The sequence below is a fragment of the Cetorhinus maximus genome, unplaced genomic scaffold (assembly GCF_964194155.1).
Source record: "Cetorhinus maximus unplaced genomic scaffold, sCetMax3.hap1.1 HAP1_SCAFFOLD_138, whole genome shotgun sequence".
NCBI lineage: Eukaryota > Metazoa > Chordata > Chondrichthyes > Lamniformes > Cetorhinidae > Cetorhinus > Cetorhinus maximus.
The window spans coordinates 782,248-792,247 of record NW_027596135.1 but is presented as its reverse complement, the minus strand read 5'-3'; positions in this window follow the sequence as shown (position 1 = coordinate 792,247).

The window sequence follows — 10,000 nt, the reverse complement described above, 5'->3', positions numbered from 1 at the left end:
TAGAGGGAGCTTTACTCTGTATCTAACCCCGTGCTGTACCTGTCCTGGGAGTGTTTGATGGGGACGGTGTAGAGGGAGCTTTACTCTGTATCTAACCCCGTGCTGTACCTGTCCTGGGAGTGTTTGATGGGGACAGTGTAGAGGGAGCTTTACTCTGTATCTAACCCCGTGCTGTACCTGTCCTGGGAGTGTTTGATGGGGACGGTGTAGAGGGAGCTTTACTCTGTATCTAACCCCGTGCTGTACCTGCCCTGGGAGTGTTTGATGGGGACGGTGTAGAGGGAGCTTTACTCTGTATCTAACCCCGTGCTGTACCTGTCCTGGGAGTGTTTGATGGGGACGGTGTAGAGGGAGCTTTACTCTGTATCTAACGCCGTGCTGTACCTGTCCTGGGAGTGTTTGATGGGGATGGTGTAGAGGGAGCTTTACTCTGTATCTAACCCCGTGCTGTACCTGTCCTGGGAGTGTTTGATGGGGATGGTGTAGAGGGAGATTTACTCTGTATCTAACCCCGTGCTGTACCTGTCCTGGGAGTGTTTGATGGGGACAGTTTCTAACTGGGTTAATCGATCCTCACTGTATCTGCTGGTGCATTGTCCGGTTGTAACTTGACCATGGTGATATCTATGAATGGGCTCATGTTGAAATGACATTTGAGACGGAGGAGATTTCTGAATGGGTCCGAGCTCGAGGTCCTCCTTGGTGTGTGAGTTGACGCTCCCCCTGTTCTTGGTGAATGAGGTACTATCCTGGATCTCTGAGTAGGGCAGCCCCCAGAGAGCAGCGGAGGCCGGGTCACTGAATATATTCAAGGCCGAGTGAGACAGGTTTCTGATCGACGAGGGAGTCGAGGGTTATGGAGGGGCAGGAAAGTGGAGTTGAGGCCACAATCAGATCAGCCACGATCTTATTGAGTGGGAGAGCAGGGGCTCGAGGGGCCGAATGGCCTACTCCTGACCCTCAGGCCTACGTTCCCAAGTCCTTCCCCAATCCAGGTGCTCTCCGAGGCAGAGACTGCGAATTGTCCCCTGTCCCAACTCAGGTACAGTCGGCGGAGAGGGTGGGGAGTCGGGTGGGGGGTTGGTGGGATGGGTGGTGGGATTTGAGGGGCCCGAGAAAGCTGAGGTCCTGCCTGTGCTTTCGAGTGCAGCGGTGAGGGGAGGGCAGAGGTCACCCCTGAATCCCGGGCGCAGAAAGTCAACACTGGACCCTCTGGAGAAGCGGAGGCTGAGTTGTGAGGGGGGGTGACCCGATCGAGCTCTTTAAAATGATGGAGGGGGTTTCGATCGGGTCGACGTAGAGAAGATGTTTCCACTTGTGCCTGTCCTGTGACTCACCGTTCCTGAGAGAGAGAGAAATCAGGGTCCTCCCCAAAGCTCAGATTCCCAAACCAGGTCCACAGGCAGGGTCCAATTGTATTAAACCGCCCAGGGTGATGGAGGTGGGGGGTGGGGGGTCATAGGCTGGGGGCAGTTTTAAATATTCACCATTGCTGGTAAGGAAAACAGAGGGAGAGACAGACAGAGGGAGAGAGAGGGAGAGTGAGACAGAGAGAGAGAGAAAAAGGGAGAGGGAGAGAGAGAGAGAGAAAGAGCGAGAGAGACAGAGAGAAAGAGAGAGAGAGAGAGAGAGAGAGGGAGAGACAGAGAGAAAGGGAGAGAGAGAGAGAGAGAGGGAGAGACAGAGAGAGAGAGAGACAGACAGAGAAAGGGAGAGGGAGAGAGACAGGGACAGAGAGAAAGGGAGAGAGAGAGAGGGAGAGACAGAGAGAGGGTGAAAGAGAGAGAGAGACAGACAGAGAGAGAAAGACAGAGGGAGAGAGCGAATTAAGGGGATATAGAGAATGAGTCAGAGAGAAAGAGGCAAAGAAAGAGGTAGAGACGGAGAGAGAGACAGAGGGAAAGAGAGAAGGAGAGAGAGAATTAGAGAGAAAGAGGGAGACAGACAGACAGACAGACAGACACAGAGAGAGACAGGGTCTGACAGAGCGAGAGAGGCTGGGATGTCTCCCCATCTCCCCAAGTTCCATCTCAAACACCTACACCTCTGGCAGCTGGGAGAGGGGGGTGGGGGGCAAACACTGCTCCTGTGACTCCTCTACCCCTCTCGCTCTGTCCATTCATCGAGCCACCTGAGGTGGGATCAGAGAGCGAGTCAGAGTCAAGGACCCCTGGCACCCCCGGACGGTGGGGTGGGGTGGGGTGGGTGGGGAGGAGGGGAGAACTGACTGTGTCCCTGTCCACGTGCCCCCTGGTAGGAGTCAGTCTGTATCTGAGTGGGTGGGAGATGATGCATTGAAACACTGGCACAGTGCCCTCCCGAGCAGTAATGGAAGCCTCTCTCCTACCCCTGACGCTCCAGGGTCTGCAGATCGATGCCTCTTTTGTTAAACAGCTAATATCGATGACTCAGTTGTTGTTGCTCAGCGTGTTTCCCAGGCCAGCAATAAACTCCATTCTGCTATCTCATACATCTCTCAAATTGCATCACGGATACAGTACAAGAACAGGCCATTCGGCCCCTCTGTTCTGTGCTGGTGTTTCTGCTCCACACCAGCCTCCTCACACCCCATCTTCAACTCCCCATATCTCCTATTCATCTCCCCCATCCCCTCCTCATCTCCCCTCATCCCCTCATCCCCTCTTCATCTCCCCTCATCCCCTCTTCATCTCCCCCATCCCCTCCTCATCTCCCCCCCATCCCCTCTTCATCTCCCCCCATCCCCTCTTCATCTCCCCCATCCCCTCTTCATCTCCCCCCATCCCCTCCTCATCTCCCCTGTCCCCTCTTCATCTCCCCTGTCCCCTCTTCATCTCCCCCGTCCCCTCTTCAACTCCCCCCATTCCCTCTTCATCTCTCCCTATCCCCTTTTCATCTCCCCCCGTCCCCTTTTCATCTCCCCGTCCCCTCTTCATATCTCCCTATCCACTCTTCATCTCTCCCCATCCCCTCTTCATCTCTCCCCATCCCCTCCTCATCTCCCCCCATCCCTTCTTCATCTCCCCCCATCCCCTCTTCATCTCCCCCCATCCCCTCTTCATCTCCCCCCGTCCCCTCTTCATCTCCCCCCGTCCCCTCTTCATCTCCCCCCGTCCCCTCTTCATCTCCCCCCGTCCCCTCTTCATCTCCCCCCGTCCCCTCTTCATCTCCCCCCGTCCCCTCTTCATCTCCCCCCGTCCCCTCTTCATCTCCCCTATCCCCTTCATCTCCCCTATCCCCTCTTCATCTCCCCCCATCCCCTCTTCATCTCCCCCATCCCCTCTTCATCTCCCCCATCCCCTCTTCATCTCCCCCATCCCCTCTTCATCTCCCCCGTCCCCTCTTCATCTCCCCCGTCCCCTCTTCATCTCCCCTGTCCCCTCTTCATCTCCCCTGTCCCCTCTTCATCTCCCCCGTCCCCTCTTCAACTCCCCCCATTCCCTCTTCATCTCTCCCTATCCCCTCTTCATCTCCCCCCGTCCCCTCTTCATCTCCCCCATCCCCTCTTCATCTCCCCCCATCCCCTCTTCATCTCCCCCCATCCCCTCTTCATCTCCCCCATCCCCTCTTCATCTCCCCCATCCCCTCTTCATCTCCCCCATCCCCTCTTCATCTCCCCCGTCCCCTCTTCATCTCCCCCGTCCCCTCTTCATCTCCCCTGTCCCCTCTTCATCTCCCCTGTCCCCTCTTCATCTCCCCCGTCCCCTCTTCAACTCCCCCCATTCCCTCTTCATCTCTCCCTATCCCCTCTTCATCTCCCCCCGTCCCCTCTTCATCTCCCCCATCCCCTCTTCATCTCCCCCCATCCCCTCTTCATCTCCCCCCATCCCCTCCTCATCTCTCCCTATCCCCTCTTCATCTCTCCCTATCCCCTCTTCATCTGCCCATCCCCAGTTCATCTCCCCATCCCCACTTCATCTCCCTCTACCCCTCTTCGTCTCTCTCTACCCCCTCTTCATCTTCCCCTATCCTTTTATCCCTTTCTCGCTCATGTGTTTATGCAGATTCCCCACCCCCGACTTCAAAGACATCAACACTATAAACTTTGAGCAGGAACATAACTACCAGGAGCAGAGCTGTGAAATATATTCTCACATCAAAGACCTGCCAAACTCGCAAACATTTTAATTTAATCCTGTCAGTCAGGGGCTGGATTGCCAATTCTACAGACAGTTCACATTGTCGGAGTATCTGTTATTCTGTTTATATATAGAATAACAGATACCTGGGATTGAGTTACAGACTGGAATCTAATCGAGGGGTTCGGGGTGGTTTATATATAGAATAACAGATACCCGGGAGTGAGTTACAGACTGGAATCTAATCGAGGGGTTCGGGGTGGTTTATATATAGAATAACAGATACCCGGGAGTGAGTTACAGACTGGAATCTAATCGAGGGGTTCGGGGGGGTTTACATATAGAATAACAGATACCCGGGAGTGAGTTACAGACTGGAATCTAATCGAGCGGTTCAGGGGGTTTATATATACAATAACAGATACCCAGGAGTGAGTTACAGACTGGAATCTAATCGAGGGATTCGGGGAGGTTTATATATAGAATAACAGATACCTGGGAGTGAGTTACAGACTGGAATCTAATCGAGGGGTTCGGCGGGATTATATATAGAATAACAGATACCCGGGAGGGAGTTACAGACTGGAATCTAATCGAGGGCTTCAGAGTGGTTTATATATAAAATAACAGATACCCAGGAGTGAGTTACAGACTGGAATCCAATCGAGGGGTTCGGGGGTTTATATATAAAATAACAGATACCCGGGAGTGAGTTACAGACTGGAATCTAATCGAGGGGTTCGGGGTGGTTTATATATAGAATAACAGATACCCAGCAGTGAGTTACAGACTGGAATCTAATCGAGGGGTTCGGGGGGTTTATATATAGAATAACAGATACCCGGGAGCGAGTTACAGACTGGAATCTAATCGAGGGGTTTGGAGTGGTTTATATATAGAATAACAGCTACCTGGGAGTGAGTTACAGACTGGAATCTAATCGAGGGGATCAGGGTGGTTTATATATAGAATAACAGATACCTGGGAGTGAGTTACAGACTGGAATCTAATCGAGGGGTTCGGGGTGGTTTATATATAGAATAACATATACCCGGGAGTGAGTTACAGACTGGAATCGAATCGAGGTGTTCGGGGTGGTTTATATATAGAATAACAGATACCTGGGATTGAGTTACAGACTGGAATCTAATCGAGGGGTTCGGGGGGGTTTATATATAGAATAATAGATACCCGGGAGTGAGTTACAGACTGGAATCTAATCGAGGGGTTCGGGGTGGTTTATATATAGAATAACAGATACCCGGGAGTGAGTTACAGACTGGAATCTAATCGAGGGGTTCAGGGGGGTTTACATATAGAATAACAGATACCCGGGAGTGAGTTACAGACTGGAATCTAATCGAGGGGTTCAGGGGGTTTATATATACAATAACAGATACCCAGGAGTGAGTTACAGACTGGAATCTAATCGAGGGATTCGGGGAGGTTTATATATAGAATAACAGATACCTGGGAGTGAGTTACAGACTGGAATCTAATCAAGGGGTTCGGGGTGGTTTAGATATAGAATAACAATTACCCGGGAGTAAGTTCCAGACTGGAATCTAATCGAGGGGTTCGGAGGGGTTTGTACATAGAATAACAGATACCCGGGAGTAAGTTACAGACTGGAATCTAATCGAGGGGTTCGGCGGGATTATATATAGAATAACAGATACCCGGGAGGGAGTTACAGACTGGAATCTAATCGAGGGCTTCAGAGTGGTTTATATATAAAATAACAGATACCCGGGAGTGAGTTACAGACTGGAATCTAATCGAGGGGTTCGGGGTGGTTTATATATAGAATAACAGATACCCAGCAGGGAGTTACAGACTGGAATCTAATCGAGGGGTTCGGGGGGTTTATATATAGAATAACAGATACCCGGGAGCGAGTTACAGACTGGAATCTAATCGAGGGGTTTGGAGTGGTTTATATATAGAATAACAGATACCTGGGAGTGAGTTACAGACTGGAATCTAATCGAGGGGATCAGGGTGGTTTATATATAGAATAACAGATACCTGGGAGTGAGTTACAGACTGGAATCGAATCGAGGGGTTCGGGGTGGTTTATATATAGAATAACAGATACCTGGGATTGAGTTACAGACTGGAATCTAATCGAGGGGTTCGGGGGGGTTTATATATAGAATAATAGATACCCGGGAGTGAGTTACAGACTGGAATCTAATCGAGGGGTTCGGGGTGGTTTATATATAGAATAACAGATACCCGGGAGTGAGTTACAGACTGGAATCTAATCGAGGGGTTCGGGGGGGTTTATATATAGAATAACAGATACCCGCGAGTGAGTTACAGGCTGGAATCTAATCGAGGAGTTCGGGGGGTTTAAATATAGAATAACAGATACCCGGGAGTGAGTTACAGACTGGAATCTAATCGAGGGGTTTGGGTGGTTTATATATAGAATAACAGATACCCGGGAGTGAGTTACAGACTGGAATCTAATCGAGGGGTTCGGGGGGGGTTTATATATAGAATAACAGATACCCGGGAGTGAGTTACAGACTGGAATCTAATCGAGGGGTTCGGGGGGTTTATATATAGAATAACAGATACCCGGGAGTGAGTTACAGACTGGAATCTAATCGAGGGGTTCGGGGGGTTTATATATAGAATAACAGATACCCGGGAGTGAGTTACAGACTGGAATCTAATCGAGGGTTTCGGGGGGGGGTTTATATATAGAATAACAGATACCCAGGAGTGAGTTAGAGACTGGAATCTAATCGAGGGGTTCGGGGGGGGGGTTATATATAGAATAACAGATACTCAGGAGTGAGTTAGAGACTGGAATCTAATCGAGGGGTTCGGGGGGATTTATATAAAGAATAACAGATACCCGGGAGTGAGTTACAGACTGGAATCTAATCGAGGGGTCAGAGGGGGGTTTATATATAGAATAACAGATACCCGGGAGTGAGTTACAGACTGGAATCTAATCAGGGGTTCGGGGGTTTTATATATAGAATAACAGATACCCGGGAGTGAGTTACAGGCTGGAATCTAATCGAGAGGTTCGGGGTGGTTTATATATAGAATAACAAATACCCGGGAGTGAGTTACAGACTGGAATCTAATCGAGGGGTCCGAGGGGGGTTTATATATAGAATAACAGATACCCGGGAGTGAGTTACAGACTGGAATCTAATCGAGGGGTTTGGGTGGTTTATATATAGAATAACAGATACCCGGGAGTGAGTTACAGACTGGAATCTAATCGAGGGGTTCGGGGGGTGTTTATATATAGAATAACAGATACCCAGGAGTGAGTTAGAGACTGGAATCTAATCGAGAGGTTCGGGGGGGGTTTATATATAGAATAATAGATACTCAGGAGTGAGTTACAGACTGGAATCTAATCGAGGGGTTCGGGGTGGTTTATATATAGAATAACAGATACCCGGGAGTGAGTTACAGACTGGAATCTAATCGAGGGGTTCGGGTGGGTTTATTTATAGAATAACAGATACCCGGGAGTGAGTTACAGACTGGAATCTAATCGAAGGGTTCGGGGGGTTTAAATATAGAATAACAGATACCCGGGAGTGAGTTACAAACTGGAATCTAATCGAGGGGTTCGGGGGAGTTTATATATAGAATAACAGATACCCCGGGGTGAGTTACAGACTGGAATCTAATCGAGGGGTCAGAGGGGGGTTTATATATAGAATAACAGATACCCGGGAGTGAGTTACAGACTGGAATCTAATCGAGGGATCAGAGGGGGGTTTATGTATAGAATAATAGATACCCGGGAGTGAGTTACAGACTGGAATCTAATCAGGGGTTTGGGGGTTTTATATATAGAATAACAGATACCCGGGAGTGAGTGACAGGCTGGAATCTAATCGAGGGGTTCGGGGTGGTTTATATATAGAATAACAAATACCCGGGAGTGAGTTACAGACTGGAATCTAATCGAGGGGTCAGAGGGGGGTTTATATATCGAATAACAGATACCCAGGAGTGAGTTACAGACTGGAATCTAATCGAGGGGTTCGGGGGGGTTTATATATAGAATAACAGATACCCGGGAGTGAGTTACAGACTGGAATCTAATCGAGGGGTTCGGGGGGTTTATATATAGAATAACAGATACCCGGGAGTGAGTTACAGACTGGAATCTAATCGAGGGGTTTGGGTGGGTTTTATATATAGAATAACAGATACCCGGGAGTGAGTTACAGACTGGAATCTAATCGAGGAGTTCGGGGGGGTTTATATATAGAATAACAGATACCCGGGAGTGAGTTACAGACTGGAATCTAATCGAGGGATTCGGGGTGGTTTATATATAGAATAACAGATACCCGGGAGTGAGTTACAGACTGGAATCTAATCGAGGGGTTCGGGGGGGTTTATATATAGAATAACAAATACCCGAGAGTGAGTTACAGACTGGAATCTAATCGAGGGGTTCGGGGTGGTTTATATATAGAATAACAGATACCCGGGAGTGAGTTACAGACTGGAATCTAATCGAGGGGTTCGGGGGGGGGGTTTATATATAGAATAACAGATACCCGGGAGTGAGTTACAGACTGGAATCTAATCGAGGAGTTCGGTGGGGTTTATATATAGAATAACAGATACCCGGGAGTGAGTTACAGACTGGAATCTAATCGAGGGGTTCGGGGGAGTGGTTTATATATAGAATAACAGATACCCGGGAGTGAGTTACAGACTGGAATCTAATCGAGGGGTTCGGGGGGGGGTTTATATATAGAATAACAGATACCCGGGAGTGAGTTACAGACTGGAATCTAATCGAGGGGTTCGGGGGGGGGTTTATATATAGAATAACAGATACCCGGGAGTGAGTTACAGACTGGAATCTAATCGAGGGGTTCGGGGGGTTTATATATAGAATAACAGATTCCCGGGAGTGAGTTACGGACTGGAATCTAATCGAGGGGTTCAGGGTGGTTTATATATAGAATAACAGATACCCGGGAGTGAGTTACAGACTGGAATCTAATCGAGGGGTTCGGGGGGGGGTTTATATATAGAATAACAGATACCCGGGAGTGAGTTACGGACTGGAATCTAATCGAGGGGTTCGGGGGGGGGTTTATATATAGAATAACAGATACCCGGGAGTGAGTTACGGACTGGAATCTAATCGAGGGGTTCAGGGTGGTTTATATATAGAATAACAGATTCCCGGGAGTGAGTTACGGACTGGAATCTAATCGAGGGGTTCGGGGGAGTGGTTTATATATAGAATAACAGATACCCGGGAGTGAGTTACAGACTGGAATCTAATCGAGGGGTTCGGGGGGTTTATATATAGAATAACAGATACCCGGGAGTGAGTTACAGACTGGAATCTAATCGACGGGTTCGAGGGGGGTTTAAATATAGAATAACAGATACCTGGGAGTGAGTTACAGACTGGAATCTAATCGAGGGGTTCGGGGGGGTTTATATATAGAATAACAGATACCCGGGAGTGAGCTACAGACTGGAATCTAATCGAGGGGTTCGGGGGGTTTATATATAGAATAACAGATACCCGGGAGTGAGTTACAGACTGGAATCTAATCGAGGGGTTCGGGGTGGTTTATATATAGAATAACAGATACCCGGGAGTGAGTTACAGACTGGAATCTAATCGAGGGGTTCGGGGGGGTTTATATATAGAATAACAGATACCCGGGAGTGAGTTACAGACTGGAATCTAATCGAGGGGTTCGGGGGGGTTTATATATAGAATAACAAATACCCGGGAGTGAGTTACAGACTGGAATCTAACTGGGGGGTTCGGCGGGGTTTATATATAGAATAACAGATACCCAGGAGTGAGTTACAGACTGGAATCTAATCGAGGGGTTCGGGGGGGTTTATATATAGAATAACAGATACCCGGGAGTGAGTTACAGACTGGAATCTAATCGAGGGGTTCGGTGGGG